Source organism: Apteryx mantelli, chromosome 2 (genome assembly GCF_036417845.1).
Source record: "Apteryx mantelli isolate bAptMan1 chromosome 2, bAptMan1.hap1, whole genome shotgun sequence".
NCBI lineage: Eukaryota > Metazoa > Chordata > Aves > Apterygiformes > Apterygidae > Apteryx > Apteryx mantelli.
In genome coordinates this window covers 65,388,511-65,410,760 of record NC_089979.1, presented here as the reverse complement: position 1 = coordinate 65,410,760, position 22,250 = coordinate 65,388,511, and positions in this window count along the sequence as shown.

The window sequence follows — 22,250 nt, the reverse complement described above, 5'->3', positions numbered from 1 at the left end:
CGCGGCTGCCCCCGCGCTGCTTGCGTGGGGGGAGGCGAGCGGGGTGGCGGGTTTCTTTTTTTTTCCTCCCCCCCCCCCCGGCGTTGCTGTTAGACGCTTCCGCGGGGCCCCGCGGCGCGGCCCGGCCGCCGCCCGAGTCCCGCTGTAATGGGCGATTCAGCTCCGCCGAGATGGATCCGCTCGAGGAGGCGCGTGCTTACCCCTGCGCGGGTGCTCCGAGCAGGTGGCCGGCCGTGAGAGCCAGTCCTGAACTAACGGCTTCCTATTCTCGCTGTTTGCACCTTGCTCACAGATTTTTATTAATTATTTCATAATGCACCTTAGTTCACAGGACAAAAAGAGGTGGAAGTTGTTGCTCCTTGAGAAAAAAAAAACAAAGAGAAAAAAGTCTGGCCGCTTTTCACGTTCAAATCGCTAGTACATGTTTCAAAACACTGTTACTGTGTTATTGCAGGTCACTTTATAGCTGAGGAATTCAGACTCAGAAAGCTGCAGGGAATTCTTCAAGGTGCCAAAATCTGAGCTGCTGAAAAGTTACTCTTTTCAGAACTGGATGAAACAGCCCGTTCTGCAGAATATGGACATGAGTTCACATACATATTCACATACACATATGCCTTGTCAATGAAACAGAATTTTTTGATAGTTCTTTTTTTGTTTTCAAATTATCAATCAGTGAGCCACATCTGATTATACTGTTATTTTATCTCTCTTCTCTAGGCATTATCTTTACTGCTAATTGTTAAAAATACTTTCCGTCCATGATGAGGAGTGCACGCTGAGCAGACTGGCAAAAGTTAAAGCTAGGAGAAAATAGGTTTTTTTTCAGATAGCCTCTTTTACATTTCCTATTTACTGAAGAGCTCAAAGCTACTTTACAGCAATTTTAGTGTGAGAGCAGCAGGGACAAACAGACCTGTTCAGATGTGCTTTTCAAGGCAATGAGCTTTTGTTAGCTTATTTTGCAGTCCACAGTTTGAAAGTTTTTGCCTATGTTTCTTTATACTACTTACTTAGAGACTTCTTAGCTGCTGTAAATCAGCTGACTCTAGAGTGATTGACTTCTGCAGATCTAGACATGAATTAAACCTACAGATGATCTGGTCCATTAGGTCCAAAGTAAAAAAAATATGGGAAAACACAATTCAGTTCCTATAGATTTCAGGAACTTTTATTTGGTTTGAACTGTTTTCTATATCTGTTGTAACTCAGTTTAGAAGATAAAAACATATTAAGTAAAAATAAAGCAGTAAAGACTCCTAAAAGACTTGAGGGGTGGGTGGTTTTTTTTTTTTTAATGTGTGCATAATTTATCTTTATATTGACATGTTAAATTATTGTGTAAACCTACTAGCACATACTTCTGCTCCTGCAGAGGACTCGAGAACGGACATTGCTAAACGTTTCTAGAACACATCAGATATTGCAGACATTTGGAAGTACTTTGAGTAGATTGTCAAAATAAACAGAAGTCTATATACATTTCTTTAGTGTTGCTGATGCCTGTGTCTGCTGCTATGAATTCCTTCACATGATGATATATAAGAAATGGCCACTGCTGTGTGGCTTTTGAATCGTCTCTTGCTGCCAGCCGTGAGTCTTAGGTAGGGGAGCGAAACCCTAGCTTTGCTGGGATCAATGACAACATTGCACTGATTGCAATTCTCCATCTGACACACTGTATTAGTTCTCTTTGCCTATGCTTCTTTTCATTCTCTCTCTCTGAAGAAATACTATCTTTTGAATAGTATAGCCTGCAAAGTGACCAAAGAATATTAGCGTTTTGCAGGCAACTAAGCAGGAAAAGTGGGTACAGAAATAAAATAGGTTTTAAGAGAAAGCAACTTAAAAATCGCCTTTTATGTTTGGCTAGGAAAGCTGGCTCTGTCACAGTTTTCTTAGATGTTTTATCGACAGATTTGCAGCTCAAGCTTTGCTTTTCCTGATATACATATATTGTAACATATATAGTACTTAACAGACTGCCCTTGAGCATTAGAAAAAAAATCCAGAGGGCACAAATGTGTTGTAACTTTTCCATCATAGGAAAAGAAGCTGACAGAACTACAGATTTAAGCTTTTACATCAAGAAAGGAAAGCATACATGCTGACAGCACTCAGGATCCCTGCTAAGAGTGATGTACAAACCAGGTGTTGACATTTTAATCCACTGTTCTTATTATCTAGAGTGAGCAAAAAGCTAAAATTTTCTTACAGTGAAAAGTTCCAAAGGAAGGTTCCTACGAATTTGTTACAAATAACTGTATAAGTATATAAATTATCTGAAAAAGTGGAAGAAAAGCAGAATCAAATTTACGTCACATTTTAGGAAAATAAATTTCATCTCCTAATGAAGAAGATCTCTTTAGCACCTTCCTTAAGTATTTCTTTGAATATGATGTTTTACTGAATCTAGTCCTGAAAAAAGAACACCGAAAGATCGACTTTTGTCAAAACTAGAATGGCCTATGAACTTCAGAAAGAGCAAAACTGGATGTGTCGGGCAGACGATGGCAAATTAAATGCAATCAATTTTTTTCTGTCTGTGGCAAGGATCCACAGCCCACCTCCAACAAAGTATTTTGGCTCTCAATTTTCCATAGCAATAAATGGGAGCTGGTGGACGTTATTGCTAAGCCACTCTCCATCATCTTTGAAAGGTCCTGGAGAACAGGAGAGGTGCCTGACGACTGGAAGAAAGCCAGTGTCACCCCAGTCTTCAAAAAGGGCAAGAAGGAGGACCCAGGGAACTACAGGCCAGTCAGCCTCACCTGCATCCCTGGAAAGGTGATGGAGCAGCTCATCCTGGAGGCCATCTCCAAGCATGTGGAGGACAAGAAAGTGATCAGGAGTAGTCAGCATGGCTTCACCAAGGGGAAATCATGCTTAACCAATCTGATAGCCTTCTATGATGGAATGACTGGCTGGGTAGATGAGGGGAGAGCAGTGGATGTTGTCTACCTAGACTTCAGCAAGGCTTTTGACACTGTCTCCCATAACATCCTCATAGGCAAGCTCAGGAAGTGTCATTTAGATGAGTGGATGGTGAGGTGGATTGAGAACTGGCTGAATGGCAGAGCTCAGAGGGTTGTGATCAGCGACGCAGAGTCTAGTTGGAGGCCTGTAGCTAGCAGTGTCCCCCAGGGGTCAGTACTGGGTCCAGTCTTGTTCAACTTCTTCATCAATGACCTGGATGAAGGCACAGAGTGCACCCTCAGCAAGTTTGCTGACGATACCAAACTGGGAGGAGTGGCGGATACACCAGAGGGCTGTGCTGCCATTCAGAGAGACCTGGACAGGCTGGAGAGGTGGGCAGAGAGGAACCTCATGAAGTTCAACAAAGGCAAGTGCAGGGTCCTGCACCTGGGGAGGAATAACCCCAGGCACCAGTACAGGTTGGGGGTTGACCTGCTGGAAAGCAGCTCTGCGGAGAAGGACCTGGGAGTGCTGGTGGACACCAAGTTAAGCATGAGGCAGCAATGTGCCCTTGTGGCCAAGAAGGCCAATGGTATGCTGGGCTGCATCAGGAAGAGTGTTGCCAGCAGGTCGAGGGAGGTGATTCTCCCCCTCTCCTCAGCCCTGCTGAGGCCACATCTGGAGTACTGCGTCCAGTTCTGGGCTCCCCAGTACAAGAGGGATGTGGCACTACTGGAGCAAGTCCAGCGAAGGGCTACAAAGATGATTAGGGGACTGGAGCATCTCTCTTATGAGGAAAGGCTGAGAGAGCTTGGCCTGTTTAGCCTGGAGAAGAGAAGGCTGAGAGGAGATCTTATCAACGTGTACAAGTATCTGAAGGGAGGGTGTCGAGAGGATGGGACCGGACTCTTTTCAGTGGTGCCGAGCGACAGGACGCGAGGCAACGGGCACAAACTGAAACACAGGAAGTTCCATCTGAACATGAGGAAAAACTTCTTCACTGTGAGGGTGACAGAGCACTGGCACAGGTTGCCCAGAGAGGTTGTGGAGTCTCCTTCTCCAGAGATATTCAAAAGCCGCCTGGACGCGATCCTGTGCAACATGCTCTAGGTGACCCTGCTTGAGCAGGGGGGTTGGACTAGATGATCTCCAGAGGTCCCTTCCAACCTCAACCATTCTGTAATTCTGTGATTCTGTGAAATGTGAAAAATAATGTGAGAAATCTAAAAAGGAGCTGAAAACCTAAATACCCTGTTCAGTCTGGACCTACATACTTATGCCTGATTGGCTTAATCAGGAAGAAAGTACTGAGAGAAAACGTTGTAAACTGTCTTTCTTTTGTTGACTTCAGTGGTTGGGTTGGGTACATTACATTTATGTGGTTCCAGTGATAAAAATATTTGAGTTATGCTGGTAAATTCAGAGAAACAATTCATTATTTAATGATCCAACAAATTGATTTAAAATATAAATTAAATTGTAAATGCCTTTATTACTATGCAATGGATTGGTAATAATGTATATAATAAAAGTAATGTCACTAAAATGCATTTATACTTAGCAATGAGCTTTTACTTAATGCCTCAGAAATAATAAATACACTGCCTATATTAGTACGCCGTTTATTTTAGGAAAGTTTTTAGTTATAGTCCCATTTTTCATTTCTAAGATATACTGAATAAGTGGAGCACAAAAATCGGAGCCTGATTATACACACACACATATATGTCTTTATACAGTGTATCATGCTACAGGAGTAAAATGCTTATAATAGGGCATACAAAATTCCTTCAGAAAAGTGTTTCTGTAAAATCTATTTCCTCCTGTATAAATTTTCTTTTTTTTTTTCCTGGAGTGAAGATGAAGCTGGAGTTAGGGTTCAAGACTCTAAACTGCACCCCAGTGTCAGTACAGTGAAACAGTTTAAAACATATTTAAGCATATTAGTAGCCCAGAAAATTCCAGAAATATTTTAACAACTCAGCCCTTAGCTGATTCACCAGATTTCTTTGCTGCAAAAATATTGCCCAGCTTCAATCATATTCTGTTTATAAAACACAAGGTTGAAAATTGGCTGATTTTCAAGACCAAATTTGTTTCTTTTTGCTTGTGAAAAAAGATCAAGCATAACAGTCCTATCAACTGTACTTCATTATTTGTGTTTGCCAAAGTTCCTGGAGTGGAAATTCACATTTTCAAGGCAGATGTGAACTCTAAATATCATTCAGAAGCTAAACTAAAAGTTCATAATTCATAACCCACCTTTGACTTACCTGCTATAAAATTATTAGTATGGAAAAAGTCAAGTATTTATAGACATTAACTTGTCTTCTATCTATATTCTTGGGAATAATGTAACATTCAGGTCATAGATGTCAATACTTTAAAATTTCCACAGTGGAGAAGTATCACTAATAAACTCTGAAGTTTATTGCTCCTTGCTGACATTTAGAAAGAAGTAAACATCTGCTGCTATTCATCTGAGAGACATTGCCATTACATCTTAAAATCTGTACTGACTTTTCTCTCCTAGTTCTCAATTCAACTTCTTAAATATCAGTTCTAAAACAGCCCTTAAAATACAGGCAATCGAATGCAGAGGACTAACTTTGAAGCTGTAGTTTCCAAAACTCTGTCCATTTTTGACAAATTGTGACCTAATTTTTTTCTTTCGAATCAGTATTTTAAACATACAGCTTTACAAATTAAATTTATTCAATGCCGGCAATTTTCTCTGTAAAAATGACAAATGTTAATTTTGCCATGTTCTAGCAAATGCTCTTGTTTTATAGTTGTTGAAAACTCGTTACTTATTTCTCTTTATTTGATATGTGACATTTGTACCATGGGATGGTTTTTAATAATGGCTGCAGAAGCAACTTCCATGTGCACAAAAGCACGACTGTGTTTTATTTAAAGCAGACAGAATTAACACCTGAGTTTCCTTGAAATAACAGAATCAAGAGTATTCTAATGAACACTTGCAATAAGTGTTTATATATATATATACACACACACACACACACACACACATGTATATATGCATACACACACATACATTTGCTATCTATATAATATGTATAGCGCAATAGAACAGGTCCTACAAAATTCAGGAGAGTGCAACAAGCCTCCAAGCTGTGAGCGCTGGTTCTGCAGAAGTCATTTAAAAGGACACTTATACTACCTTCCAGCAGCTTCACAAAATGGGCACCTGACTGGTGACAGCGGACGAAGAGCAAGAAGCAAGTCCTGCGAAATGAACTTAGTATTCCTAGGTATCTTCGAATTTTAACATCTCTAAGAAAAAAACAGAAATACAAGCTAGAAATGATAACCAGGTGGGAAACGTCAAAATTACCTATGCTAAAAGAAATGTTCAGGGGAAGGAGCAACTCGGGAAGCACAGCTGCTGCTGGAACAGGTGCGTGCTGATGGTAAAGCAACCAAGATTTGCAGGTTGCTTTATGCAGGGCCAGCGCTAGACATGGGAAAAATAAATAGTTGCCACGGGCAGCAAACAAGCTGACATCTGCGAAACGGCCATGGCCCTGCGGCCCAGACCTAGAAAACGTGGATGCTGTGGTTGTTTTTTGTGCAAAAGGAGAAAATGGGTGCGTGGGAGCACAGCGACTGCCCGAGAGTGGAAGGGGGTAGGAGGTTGCCACCAGCAGCCGCTGCCCCTGCCCTCCCCGCGCTCCTGGCGGCAGCAAACGCGGCTTCCTACAGCTCCCCACAGTCAGCAGCACCCTGGCCCCCAGCTCAGTCCTGGGGGGGGCAAAATCCCCTTTGCCCACGCTGCTGAGGAGCCTTGAGATGACTCCACACACAGCTGTGCGAGACAGAATAGGAGAGAATTGCCACTTTTCTGCAGGCATCGTGTCACAAAGAAAGTGTGAATTATCTGATTTTGATTGCTAACATCAAAAATTGTTATATGGATGCCTACAGGGTGATAGTGAAGAGTTTTATGTTTTCTAGGAAAGTGTTACAATTACGCTCTTGTAACAACACAATGGCATTGTGCTGATGCAGAGCAGGCTTTCCGTAGACAAAACCTGCTGGGGCCTTCACTATTTCTATTAATTTTATTTGGCAGACTGTCATATAAAATGTTGGGCAGGAAGAGAAAACCCTAAGATTTAATAGCCTCCATTAGAATTACTATACGAATTACCAACAGACCCTGACTGCTTTACAAAACATGTTTCCTGTCTTCTAGTTAAATAGCCTGACAAAATTAATTTCTGTTACGGAGTCTACAGAGAGCTAGAAGTTTATTTTATTTCAGAGGTTTGTATTCTTCCCATCACCTTACTACTGTTATGACTTTGGTTATGTCAGAATTAAAGGAAAGGATATTAAAATACAGATATCAAAATGAAAAATTCAACGCAGAAAAGTTAGAAGTCCATAGTTACCATAAATCTTAGCTAAAGTTCTTGCAGAAGCCAGTTTTCAAAGCAGCTGTCAGCTTTCAGGGTTTTTGCACATCCTTTTCCTAGCTCTTGTTGTTTTTCTGATTGAACAAAGAAACTATTTGCTTTTTCAGGTAATTAGTGAGACTTTTTCTCACTTTTGCAGTGGATGGAGGCAGCTTGAGCTTGATTTTGTTTTGAGCCAGACTTTTGTGCTTTATTGATTTTGGTAACTACCTGTGCTGGTGCTTATTGATTTAGGCTCAGCTGTACAGTATTTTAATTTGTTCTGGGGTAGAGCTTGGTTCAGAGTCCAGAGTATTAGACTGATTCTATTTTATTTTGTTCTGGGTGTTCATCGGCGATAATATTACTTAGATTTTATTTGGCATTTACAGTAAACAAAGGTGAGATTCTCTTCCTCTCCTTCATCTCAGTGCAATCACTGGGTATAGGCAGAGCAACATGAAAGAGTTTTGCCGGGGGAATTTCTAATCTAAGTTGCCTAAATTTCAGAAGAAGGCAGACAGAAATCAGAGCGAAGAAAGATGGATCATATATAATCAATCTTCACAGATACCTATCTATTTATGCTTAAAAACTCTGATGGTGGAAACTCCGCCACCTTTGTAGACAATCTGTTTTATTGTTCAGCCATCATTTACTATTATAAAGCTGTCCACTGTTATTAATTTGTATTTCTGCTGCTGCAATTTAAGCGTGCTTCCTTCTGATCTGTGGGTATGGAAAACAGTTTCTCTTCCCTTTTGCAGACCCCTTTTAATATTGCAGCCTCGCAGCCCTTGGTGGGGACAGTTGGGGTTCCCAGGGGTCTGTCCAGCAGAGGGATTCAAGGGAGGGAGATTGCCCAGAACAACCCAGATTGCTTATGCTTGTGCTTCTGGAAGGGAAACTACAACTTCTTCATAGCAGCGAGGCCTCTTGACATACAGTGATCATTTTTAGAGAATTCAGAGGATCAAATCAGCTGTCGCGAGGAAGCTTTGGAGGTGTAGGGGTCCTGCTTCTCCTTTCTCCTGGGCACAGCCTTCTGCCTGCGTCGCCATCCCAAACACAGCGCGAGAGATGCTGCACCTGCTCTGGATTGTCAAAACCACAAAATATGAATGCCTTTAAGATAACTCTAATGCTGTTTCCTGCATAAGCAATGAATTGTGCAATGATTCTGAAAGCCCAATACTTTGAAAGAGGTTTCATTAACAACAGTAGTGCACTTTGTTTAACATCTGAAAATGCTTTTAAGTCCCCCTCACTTCAAGTATCCCTGAAAAAAACATTTATTTTCCTTTGATATTGAACAATTATTCTAACTGGCAGATCATATAAATAGTGTGATTAACCTATTAACTGGGAGAGAAGAGCTGGCATATATGAGAAGATTAAAAGAATCAACATCTGGCTCTTTCAGAACATCCTTAAAGAAAGTATGTCTCTAATATCTAGCGTAATGGTATTTAATATATTTTCCCCAATTTTTCTTCTGGCTGAGCCTTTCAGAACCTTTGTCTAGAAAGGTGGGAAATGATACCTAATATTTTCCCTTTATTTTTAACCAAGAAACAATAAAACTTAATGATACTGATAGAAACTGACAGAATTCAAAAGAACACTAGCATGTAGGCAATAAGATATATCTTGAATTTAAAAGTAATGTTTAAGAAAAATATATTTTATTCAATTATTATTATTATTTTCATATCTTAGGTATTTACTGTAGTGATGAACTCTGTGCATCTGTCAGGAGATAAATGTTTACTGTATTTTCTTTAGTATTTCTAATATACTCATTTTCCTTTGAGTTTTAATTTGTTTTTGTTATAAAGAAGACAAATTAACTCATTTTAGACTCAGCTTCCTGGCTTGTTGATATCCCTTTTGTTCCCCTCTTTTTAAAATGTTTTTGAAGTCAGCCTTTGAACCTTTTATGTTTGAATAAAAAGTTCAATTTTTGACTGCTAATTACCTTCAGTTTCCACTGATGACTCAGTAAGTAAGCAGTGCTCAGCAGCTCTTAAGTGGATCACAGCACCTGGTCAGTAGATTATTGAATTTGTATAACTTTATGAATCTGTTTTTATTTGTTCAGTAGCATTTGACCCCGAGGTTTGTTGAGGCTGAAATCCATTATTGACATAATTTGGTATGGCTCAGTTGGCTGAGATGATGCCATGCCAGTTTGTACTTATTTTGTATGAGTCATGCCTTTTATAAAAAGTCATTTATTAAAAAAAAAAAATCTGAAACTCTGTTTACATATTCATTTAAGAATTTAATAAAATTATAGTGGTTAAAATGCAAACTATTTAGTTTTGTTATGGTAACCAGTGTTCAACATTTCTTTCTATTTAAAAGCATAATTAAAATACTAAAAAGAATGATAAAAGTATGGATATAGAAACTAAGCAATTAAAGTAATTTTCACTGACTCCAATCTTATTTCTCATATTATATTATTTGTACCTTTCTCTTAAAGACTTTTAAAAGAAAAATATTTAAAAGATGCACATAGAATGTATCAGTAGCTCCCTTTATGTTGAGGTTCATCAAACTGTTTCTCTAATAAAAGCATAATTTAGTTCTTGAAATATCCTCTTTTAAAAAAATCATGTATGAGTTGGGGCCATCAAGCTATTAGTTGCAGTAGTTAAAACATTTCATTAATGTGAATTTTGTGAATTAATGTGAATGTGGTTTGTATCTGTCATTTGCAGTCGATTTCAGGAGATTTAAATTTAACTCTTCTGAATTTTTCAAAGCAGAAAACTTAAATGATAAATAAAACAAATATCTCTTCTGAGATCCAGAGAATCCAGAGTAGTGTTACTTAAACCCTCGCTAGAGCTTACCCAAGACTTGTATATATGTACCTAGACACATGGTCATTAGACTATCTAGAGTTTTATATTATTATCATGGAATAATGAGTTGAGGAAAGAATATCTTAGGGATATTCATTTATAAAACCATTAACTTATTTTGTTTTTTAAAAAAAAGAGGGGGTAGAAGATATGATATGATTAGTGGTATCCCTACAAGTTACAGAGCAGAAAGGAGAAAATATCCTTTAACAGTTTTCTGTATCCCAACTGTGCTCAGATACAGCAGGAATTCAAGGGTTTTTGTTTTTTGTTTCTTTCTGCACAGTAAAAAAAAAACAATTGCAAATTGCTTTTGTAAAAGTCCTTCTGTTACTCCGTATCTAATATAAGAAGTGTCAACACAAGAAAAACAAAAGTTTTCTGTATAATTTAATTCATCATGTAATTATTTATGATTTGGAATAGTAATAAGAAATATGTATTGATTGCTCAATCTGTGTGTTTTTATTAGCTCTGTACTTGACTGGTTCTTGAAAATGAAATACCGGTATTTTTGCCATGCAAAGTTCTGAAGAGGCAAAAAGTGTGTGCGTGTATCTGTGTGTATATGTATATACATATGTGTGTGTGTGTGTGTATATATATATATATATAAATTTACATGTCAGAAGCTTGTCCTCAGTGAGAAATTGTTTGTCTTAATTCTGTTCATCTGAAAAGATGATGCAGATAAGACAGACTTGTCAAGCGTATGACCTGTGGTCTGAGGCTGGCTTGTGCAAGGTTTCTTGTGGTTTTCATATTTCAGATCATGCTGATTTAATAAAAAGATTCACCATATAAAAATGATCAATACTGACATTTTAATTTAAAAACAGGCAGCTTCTTCTTCTTGTGGCTTTAGAGTTGGCTTTCCATGGTGTCAATCATGGAAAGACTTTTAGAGCTTTTAAAAGTAAATGTTAATATTAAAGTTGGTGCACTATCAGCTCAGAAGAGGGCCATTCCTTCCAAGATTCCAGCCCAAAACACTCCCATGCTAGTCCACAACATCTATGGGGCCAGGAGAATATCCACATCCACACTGCATTTCAGGTGGGAGTGGATGAGGGAGATCTCCTTCTCTTCGGGTAGGAGAAGAGATTGTCAGCTGAGAGAGAGGTGATATAATGCTCCCAGAATATCAGAGGATTTTGCTAAATGAAGACCAATATTAAAGGTTGCTTCACTGCAGTTATAGATTTAGATGTTCTGTCTGGATTATTAGTACAGATATTACACGATATTAACCTACCAGTTAGTTATGTTATCTAGTTCTCACTTTCCAACCCCCCAAAGGATTTAAAAAAAAAAAAACAAACTAATGGCTTGTGGTCTAGATTAAAAAACTAATGGCTTATGGTCTAGATTAAAGAACAGTAGACTACATAAAGCCTCATACATCAATAAATTTATCATTATTATTATTAAAGCAAGGAAATGCTAGCAAAATCTGTTTTTTTGTATAAAATGTGGCCTTGAGAGGAACAATGTTGTTGTTCAGGTAACCACCAGAGGGAGCCTGGTTAGTCTGTGAAGAGAAAGACCAATGTACAAAAGTGGCAACTCAAAGACTGTGTTTTGAAAAAAGATATAGAGCGCTAATCTTGCCTTTCATTTCTATGCAAGAGGCTTTCACACAAGCTGATGTTTCCATTGGTTTCAATAGTGAAATGGGTATGGCTGAATGGTGTCCTCCTGAAAGAGGGCAGTGAAGATTACATGATGCATCCTCACTTCTTCAAAGGGCAAGTATAGATTTTTTTTTCTTTTCTAAATTAAAGAGTTGATAGTGTTTTTTATACACAGTAGCTGAAATGTTTCCTTTTAAAAAATGATTAACTTCCCTAACTTCTCCTAAGGGCTATCTCTAATTCAACGTATATAGCAAAGTAAGACATTAGATTTGAAAACTCCAAAATGTGTTTTTTTCTTCTGGTACTGGTAATATCCCTTTGATATCACAATAGTAACTAGAGAAACTGAAGTGGCATAGCTGTATAAATGAAAAAACAACATACATAGGTGAAAACTTATTTCTGAATATGGTTTTCCAGTTTATCAATGGTTCAACGACAAAACCATCTGTTGAATAGAATGAGATAACTGCAAAAAGCTGTAGTTCGGTCATGTATTAATTTTAGCAGTGGTCTGGAGTGTAAAATAAAGAGCATACTTATGAAATTTGTAGACAACACTATTGTCAATACATTCAAAAACAGGCTTAGAATTTGAAATGGTCTTGAAAAACTGAGCATCAATGTACCTCCTTTGTGGAAGAGTAATAGCTACACAAATATAGATGCCGAAGAGCAGTCTAGGAAGTGATGTTGCTGAAATCCACAGTAGTCCCTAGATCTTTTTCAAGATGGACCATGAGTAAACAACATATTATTGTGAAAAAGGCAAATACATACCGGAATATGTAAATAAAGCTGTCTCCTAAAATTCTGGGCTGAAATAAAATAAAATGTTATTTGACTATTTTACCTTGTGCTTTATGAACTGCTGAACACACATTAATAGAAGAAGTTAACATTTGATGAAAGTTTATAAATTTCTTTAGGTAAAACAGGAAGCAAAAGCTGCTTTATTTTGTTGCACTTAAAAGAAAAAGTTATGGATAAAAAATTTTAAATGAGTGCTAATATCAAAATGTATACCAGAACAGACAGAGAATTTGTCTTTTGGAAGCACTTAAACCAAACACCTTTATTAAATTTTGAAGCTGAACTATTTTAGAGTCTGAAGGTTTCATCAGTGTATGTGGGTACCTATTTTTTGAATACAAAGAACTAGGAGCTGCATGCGCAAAACGGGATTTACATTTCTAGATGTAAAGGGCAGTGACCTGCCATAATTTTCTTAACAGTTTTCTCAAAGTAATAGGTGAAATGTGGGACCATAATTGGAAGAAATATTCCTTTTAAGAGATGATTGTTTAACCTGATGAGGTTTGGGAGGGTTTTTTTGTTTGTTTGTTTTTTGAGAAACTATTTCATGAAGAAGAATTCAGCAATATCCCTGCAGCAAATCCAGATTCTTCTGTGCAAGGGTATGAGCTCCCTTCACAGTGAGTTGAAGGAAGTGGTTCTCTAATGTATGCCAGAATTTTAGTGGCTGGGATTGAAATTGCTAATGAAGAGACAAGTTAGCCTTCAGCAACTCCAAATCTTTTCAGAGTGGTAGGCTGGTCAGTTGTTATGGATGATGGACCATCCCTTTAGTGTCAGGCTCTTCCTTCAAAGTAGCTCTCCACAAACTGGGAAAGTGGAAGCTTATTATAATATTAAAACATGTTTTATTTTCAGTAGGCTTTTATACAATTGTATTCTGAATTAGACAATATGCAGCCAGGTGAGTGAATCTCTGCTCCCTTGCAGAGCGACACTAACACGGCCAGACCGAGTTTGGGCGCAGCTAGTCACCTCCTCCACAGCCCAGCGCAGCGCTGCTCTGTGGGAATGTGGCGCCGCTGATGCTGCTTAGCTCAGGGAGCTCAGCAAGGCACCCCATGCGCTGCCCAGCCTTTCAAGGCTACAAGAAAGGAGTCTGCTAGAGACTCCTCTTCCTCGTTGAAAGTATTCCCATGGAGCTCTGGAGAGGTTTCGGTTTTTCATTCCATCACTCGGCACAATAGATACCACAATTCTAATGCTGTCTCATAAAATTAATGCTGTGCTTTTCTGTATTTTGTAAGTTTGGGGGGAACTGAGTTTTTCTACTTCATCGATTTTAAATACATGTCTAAGGAAAAGGAGAAATCTTTAACTTTATTTCCATATCCCCATTAATCATAGAATTTGTACAGAAATATGTTTGCTTTTCTCATTTCAATTGTTTAGCAGTGCCATCTTGATGTAGTATTACAAAATCTTTTAATTGCATGTTAGCTGATCTCACAAAACTGGTATTTGAGATAATTGCTTTAAGAATTTGATTATAATACTATTTAACAGTAGGTCAAATAGTACTATAATTATAGTTGTAGCTAATCCAGTGAAAATACCCTACAAGAGCATTCAATGATTTATGAGAGTATGTTATGGCATTTTGACTGCCACTCAATAGCTGGACTTCATAAAACTCGTAATGACTGCATAGTATGAGAAATATGATTGCATTTTATCAGAAGAATTGTATTTTCCCCTCACAGATAAAAATTGCTTTTTATGTAATATTATATCCTCAGTTCCTAATATCTGAATGAACGTTTACACCTTACTCTCTGAAAAGTACAGGAAAGGTAAAGTATACAGTGTTATTTGTGTGACTGCTTATCATCAGCTATTTCTCTGAGAGACAGTTGGTACTGAATAAAGAGGAAGGCACTTAAAAACCCTTGAAAACTCCAAGGAAGAAATAGAGCTTCCATTTGACAAGCCTTATGTTCTCTGTATTATGGTACAGTCTCTCTGAGTCACAAGTTGTTTCATGATGTGACAAGATCCAGTTCTAAAGAACGACAGATTGGGCTGAGAACAGAAGGGAAGGAATGTTTATCTTTGGTTAGAGTTTCTGCATTTTTGGTAAGAAACAATAAAAACAGTAGGACCTCTCTTTGTTTGCACTCTCTGTTCCTGACCAGAATTTCAAGCTGGGTGAGAGATGGAAAAAAACAGCCTGTTTCGCGTATTAGCACTGTCCCATAAGACTCTCATATCACATTTTGTATCGTGATGTATTGTTTGACTTCTTAATCAGGGCAGGATGGACTGATTCTTCAGCTTTAATTATGTTTGTAAGTGAGAAAAAGGAACCAGCTACACTGCGGGAAAGGGCTCGCAGCTGGAAGACCAGGTCTGCCAGATGTGGACTCAGTTGCTTCCTTCTATGGCAGCTTTTTATGCCATACTGAGGAAGTAATCAGTATCTGTGGTTTTTGTCCTCTGCAGATAGTAAATTCCCAGGGAGTTTTTCAAGTGCTCAGATACCTTGCTGGTCAGAGATATATGAATACCTAATGTAGAAAAGATTAGTTACACTATACTTTTTCTTTCCATGCCTGACAGAAAGAAGTGGACTGTATATCAGTTCCCTGCTCATGCTTGTGAGTTATAATTTCTCTAAAAGTGAACAAGCAAAAAGAACAGTTTCTTTGTCTGTTCTCACAAAGAAAAAGTGAGCTGATTTTAAAATAGTAATAATAACTGCCTCCCAAGCTCCAGCTTGAAATTGCAGCCTCCTTTAAACATGAAGCTGTCTGATCTTCCCCCAGAATTGCCTCTTTTTAGTGATTCTAAAATATCTTCTGGAATTTATTTATCCTAAAAATGAGATATCCTTCAACTTAAAATTGCTTTAACTATTCTTAACATTTTTGACAAGTCTCTGTGATCAAACAATACTTAATTACTTCATACTTTTTAAAAACAAATATTCAATTGTTACTTGAATAGTCATGAAAAAAAAAAACCTGTACGTATAGGTAGTTCCTCTATCATGGGATATCTTACTAATTTCAGTAGAACTAACAGAATAGCTAATCAGGTATATAAGTGTTAGTATCACCAAACCTTGGAGAATATTTTGTTAAAGCATTCCCAGGTCCTAATTTCCAAAGCTAAATAAGAGGCCCTTAATGTGAAGAGGTTTTAATTCTCTTTTTCCTTTCCTTCCAAACAATTTACTATAAACAGCATTCTATCCCTACCAAAAAAAGTTTCCTTTCAATCAGCACACTTTTATCGCTAACAACAGTCAAACCACTGGAACTGGAGTGGAAAAATGACTTGTCACTTTGGAAGATTTATAAAAGAGCACTTGTTGCCTTTTGTGATTGGGAGAGCAAAATCGTTATGGCCCACTTCACAGAGGAAGACTGGGCTGAGGTCTGCTCTTACAGAAGTGAGCATTAGTTGTCTGCATTGCATATGACATTACAACCTGTCAGATCAAAGAAAAAAAATACACAGAGATGTGACCAGAAGCAAGAGACACCAGGGAACAACTCACTTACAGCTGCATATTAACATCCTGAAACCCTTTCAACAAAGGGAAAATTTAGGGTTGATTAAAAAATTAAGGAAGTCCTACGCAAATCCCTTTGCTGCAATTCTTCATTAAAATCCTGAAACATGAATGTGAACTGGTAGTGGAATAAACTTCAGGTAAATATGAACTCGAGGATCATAAGCAATATAAAATACAGTAATAAGGAAAGAAACAGTACCCCAAAAATAAGTGTCAGTGAAAATGAACAAAGCATCATTTAATAGAACAAGCTCCAGTTTATCAGTTTCCCTGAACCTTTTTCATAAGATTAATACAGGAGATATTGCTTATATAAATAACCAATCAGTACTGCAAAAAGAAAAGTCACTTGATTCTGCAGCATTAAAGTCAAAGGGAATTTTTCCATCAAGTTGCTTAGAAACAGGATCAAATGCCAAATCATTGCCATTTGGTTTATTATGGTTTCCACATTTTCTGAAAATGAAACCTAAATAATACTAGACAGGCATGATGTATTGTAGGGCTGATACAGCTGATATATTTTTAGTGGCTGATTTGAACACATGAGCTGCTCTTTGTGCTCAAACTCAAAACATTGGTCAAGGAAGACATGTTGTAGCAGAAATTATTTCTTGAGAAAATTCTAATTTTAAGGTAATATTCCTGTAAATGTTTATTTCTGTAAGGGTTTCTGCTATTCATATAAATAAAATTGCTGCATTGCTTCTCTTGGATAATGTTTTTCTAATCACTAATTATTCAGAGGAGATTATGTTTATGTTGGAAAAGAAGTATCACTGATTATTATTTCAAAGGCAACATTACATTTGAAGAAAAAGCAACAAGAACTCCGGAAAGACAAGGGAAACTGGTTTAAAATATTGATTCTGTAGTGATATTAAGCATCTTAGTGGTATTAACTATTTGGTGTGATGAAGGGATGCATGAACAGGCAGGAGTGAGTTCTGTAACAACAGCAGATGAAATCAGGCTGCAAGCTGCAAAGCTAGATGCATGAGAAAGGGAACTAGCAGGCATAACAGCAGTTATAACAACTTTTGCATTTTGGATTCTTCACAGTACTTTGAACCACCATGACCAAGAACAAATCTACGTGCTTTCAGAAGAAGAGCCTTTTTGCTCGAAGAACCCATCTGCTTCCACATCGGTGACTGGCTGAGATATAGCAGTCGCCTGTTAAGATCTAACTGTGCTTTGCCCGCATGTGTATGTAGGAATTCATGCCAGGGAGTCAGGGCCAGCTCCGGTCCACAGGCAAGTTTATTAGATATCTGTTAATTCAAGAGTAGTATCCTTATGCCAGCCTTCCTCATTAGCATGTACCTCCTCAAGGCCATAGACACAGAATGCACAGAAATACAAGGAATATTGGCAATAATCATCATACTGTAGCTAATGCAAAACTTGACAGTATCTCAAAAAATTTCAGGCAATGAATCAAATCCTTCTTTCAGACCAATGCCAATCCACTGAATTAAATGCCAAACTGGGCCCTAAAATCCGCGTTAGAAATATTTATTCTCCTCATGAACCATATGAGGAACAGGTGAAAGTTTCAAAAACTTTTTTATTTGCAAATGCAATTAGAATTAATATTAATAGTTTAAGAAATATCACACAATTAATGAGTGTCTTACTTTAGGCATCTTCCGATTTTGTGAATTTTCATCTCAGAACATGCTTCAGTTTTTGGATAAAGCAAGACTAAATGATATTGAACTCTGTCAGGTTCAGGCCAATACAAAAATACTTGGAGGATAAAATGACATTGCTTAATTAATTATCATTATTCAGCAGGGGGGAAGATTTGTTATTTTTCACCATAAATGAAAAGGCAGAAAATCACCAACTGACTTCCTCTACATTTCAATATATTTTTGAAGCTTCACACACTGAGTTCCTTCCATGCTGGCCATACTGTAGAACCAGTAGAACCCAGATGCTCTGAGACATCCGAATTCAAATCTGCTGAATTAAATTTCTCTCATATACACCAGGAATGAATTAGCTTCAACTGTGCTAAACCCTAAAGCCATTAACCTGAGCAGAAATATCAGTGCAGATCAATACAGAATTGTCAAAATCCCTGCACAATAAATTGCCTTTGGTATTTATTTTAAAGGCTAATATTGCCTTAAATGGCAGCTAGAAGCTAATCTGTTGGAAGGGCAAACCAGTGAGTTCAATAGAAATAAGAAATTTTTATCCTTAAAGAATTATGTGCGAAGAATAAAAAATCCTGCAGTAGGGGAAGGTAATGTGTCCAGATACCTTTGGATAAGGTTATTCACCCTAAAGATATGGGCCAAGTTTAGTCACAGATTTGAGCCTGCATAAATTAGGCTTTGCAGATTTACTCCCGATAATTCTTGCCTAAATTATTATTAAGAAGGAAACCTAGGGAGTTGCTTAGGGTGTATTGACATTAGCATTTTAATTTGGAACAAAAGCATGCTTTTGAAGCAAATCCCTGGGGCTATACCTATTTACTCCATGTTGGTTGTCCACCCTGGGACTTTCTCAGCGTGCACAAAGGGGTTTTGTCTCAGCTGAAACTATGCTGGAAGGTATGCTCCCTTGTGTACTGGGAAGGCTGATGGATAGTCGCTGTGTGGGACCAGACTAGAGACAGGTATCGGTAAAACCCCTGGAAATGTGTGCACTGTGGAGTTTGGGTTCCCAGTATTAAGGGTTTGGCTTGATAGATCGGCTCCCCCACTGCGGCACATTCGGGTAACACGGATGCAGCCATAATCCAACCTCTACCTGAAGGCAGGGTCAAAAGTGTCTTTCCTCACACTTAGAGCAGTAATTATTCTGAATCACAGGTTAAGTAATGTATTGAAACTGGGACTAAGTTAGGGTCCTTAGGAAAAACATGAATACATTTCATACTCAGTACTACCTAGAATAATTGCAACAGTTTTTGTTTCTTGTGAATAAGAGTGTTCATTGTGAACAAGTATTAAGAGAGTCACTTAACCAGCAGTCGTTCAAGACTGACATTTCATCAGCCTGAGCATCGCTCCTGAGCAGGTTTGCTTAGAGTACGAGTGTCACACTCAGCAGTGATCTGCCCCTGTATTTCCTTAACTGAGAGTAATGAGAAACAGTAAAATAAAATTTGAAAATAAAGGAGCAGTTGCACAAACATTTTGTAATTTGCATCCTTATCCAGTTGATGACACTACTATTTGACATGTAAAAAATAACAATAATCAGACAGTTATCTTGGCCCATTCTAGTCTTTCATAACAAAAGCAGTTTTATAAGACTAATCTTAGAGAGATTTACAGTGGTGTTCAGAAGCAAGTTCATAAGAAAAACAGATTTGAGCAGTGCTTGCCTGAGTACCCCTATTAATCATGCCTGTTGAAATCCGCTTAAGCTTCTCTGATAAAGAAACATATCTCAGTGGGAAATAATGATGTTTAGCTTCTTGCATTGCTAGAATCACTTAATGAGTTGTTAAAAGTCAGGGCCTTTTATATTGAATGTTATTATTTACATAAAATATAGAAACAGCAATAAACCCAGATACTATTTACTTCAAACTCATAATGGCTTACAATAAACTTAGTTCATCTGTGAAAATTAATAATCAACTGCAGCTGTGGGTCTGTTTTAAAAAAATTCTGAATGTTTTCCCTTTTCTACACATACGTCATACAAATGCTGTAAAGATGCTTAGAAATAATGAACAGAATTGAAGATGATTCAAATTCATTTCTTTGTCAGCAATATATGGAAATTCTAGAAAGTCTGGGTCTAGAAACGACCTCCTAGGTCAGTGCATTACAGGAAATCACTGCGGAAATATAAAGTACATTCATCTTTTGGTATCATGGAGCAGCAGCAATTTCATCATTATTACCAAAGTATTGCTTCCTTGAAAACATCTAGTTTTCACCCTTTCCCTTTTGTGTGGCCCATTGTTCTGCACACTTAAAGCATCTAAATATGGTGTGACAAGTCAGTTCTATGATTCTCTACCTAACCTTTGAAACTTCTGGTTTTAAACATTTCATTTCCTGACTAATATTTTGGGGATGGAGAGCTGTGTGTGCACAAACCTATTTTTCAGCCCAGGAAATGGAAATGTTTCAGATCACATTAAGCTCAATGACACAAAAATGTTAATAAGTATAAGATGCTAGGGAATATAAAATCAAATTCATATTAAAAAAAACTGTTGAAAAATAAATCTGAGGAACCAAAACCAACAGAGATTTCTCAACCCAGAACAGAGGCTTTACTCACACCCAGAATTCAATCACCAAGTGCAAACTTCAGTCAGTACTTACCTTACTTAGCAGCTACCCACTAGTCTAGACACCACCTGCGTAATTTTCCTAATTAATTAATACAGCAATTCTGCATTTTTATGGCTTCAGTTTTACAAATTGAAGACCTCTGAACCAAAATTTGATCAGTTCAGGCATCCATTCTGGTATTTTCCAAGCTCTATTTAATATAATTCTTCCAATTTCTTATATCATCTTGTCTTTGCTTCTAGACCAATTTGAATACTGACCCTTGAGGAGCTTCCTTTGTATCCAAAGGAGACATATAATCAGCAGCAAAGGATCCCATTCCTTATACATCACACCAAAACTCACATCAGTCAATCTAACAGGTAAAATTGATTAGAAAAGCAAACATTTTCAAGATATATATTTGAAATAGCTTCCCAGTAATTTAAATGAATAGGGATATTCTGACAAAAGATATTCATACGTATAAGGCTAAGTTCCCTAACTCACTCTTTGTGTGATGCACTCATTAAAAATATGGTGGCCAGGTAAAGCTGCTTAAAAGCTCTTGCTGGCTTGCTCACTATGACAGGAAAAGATTAAAAGAAAATTCTGACCAAGATCTGCACTTACTTATGAGATCAATAGGCACCACTGAAATTTTAATGAGGCAGCTTTTTTTTTTTTTTTTTTTTAATGCTCAGAGACTACCTAATTCAGGTGCCTGCCCTAGAGATCTAAGCTTCATACGTAATCAACAGAGAAAGAGAAGCTTCGGTACTCTAAAATGTTCTCCAGAGGTCAACTCTCTCTGCTGACTGTCCAGGAGAACTAGACCTCTCTCCTATGCTAGGTCCTTCCAGCAGTGGATGGTATGCACTGTACTGAGAAGAAAAGAGAAAAGTAAAAAAAGACGCTGTCAAATTCCCCTAGGTTAAAAACATTGAATGCTCAACCCAGTTGCTCTCACATACGTCAAAAGGCAGTGACAACTTGTTACAAATACACCATCTATCAGAAAGGTGATGTAGAAATGATAATTAGAGTGCCTTACACTCATAGATTCTAGACTGCTTTTCTAGTCTGTATGCTTGCCTCATGTAAGGAGATTCTGAAAATTAACCTAGCCGTCTTTAATATGAGCCTTTCTGCTTGATTTACCAGCAGAACTTATCTGTGGATGGTAACTACAAAATACTAAAACCAAATAATGATTTATTTTTGTCCTGTGAGAACTTACCTACACGTTGCCAATGTATTTATTAAAATAACCTGCTTTCAGTTTTTTAGCCAACCCTCGCAGAGTCATGCTGAGATATGTGGTAGATATTTTACAAATACTACAGTGAAGTGGTCAGTGCACTATAAAACCAGGAAAAAATCCCCCTCTACTCCCTGCCAAATTCATAATTATCTCTTCATATTTTGACATATCCTTTTATTTCTATGCTATCACAAAGAACTTAATGTTTTTACAGACAACCAACTGCTGTTTTATACATAACATTCTCATTTTTACTCTGTCCAAAAAATAATGTTCAAGTAACTGTATACTTCCTAATAGATACCAGATTAAATCCAGCTATAGTCCCCAGAGTTTCAAATACATATATTTGGGGTGTCCTGTATCCATTTTGGTTACATTAGCCCATATAGCCTACAAAACAGTAACGCATGACCCAGATCACCCTTATCCTCACAAAGACGGCTCAGGAATGAGTAAGGAAAACTGCGGGGTCATTTTGGAGTATGGATCATTGTGCAGGACCTGGGAATCTGGCTGGCAGAAGGAGAGAGCCTTGGGTTCAGCC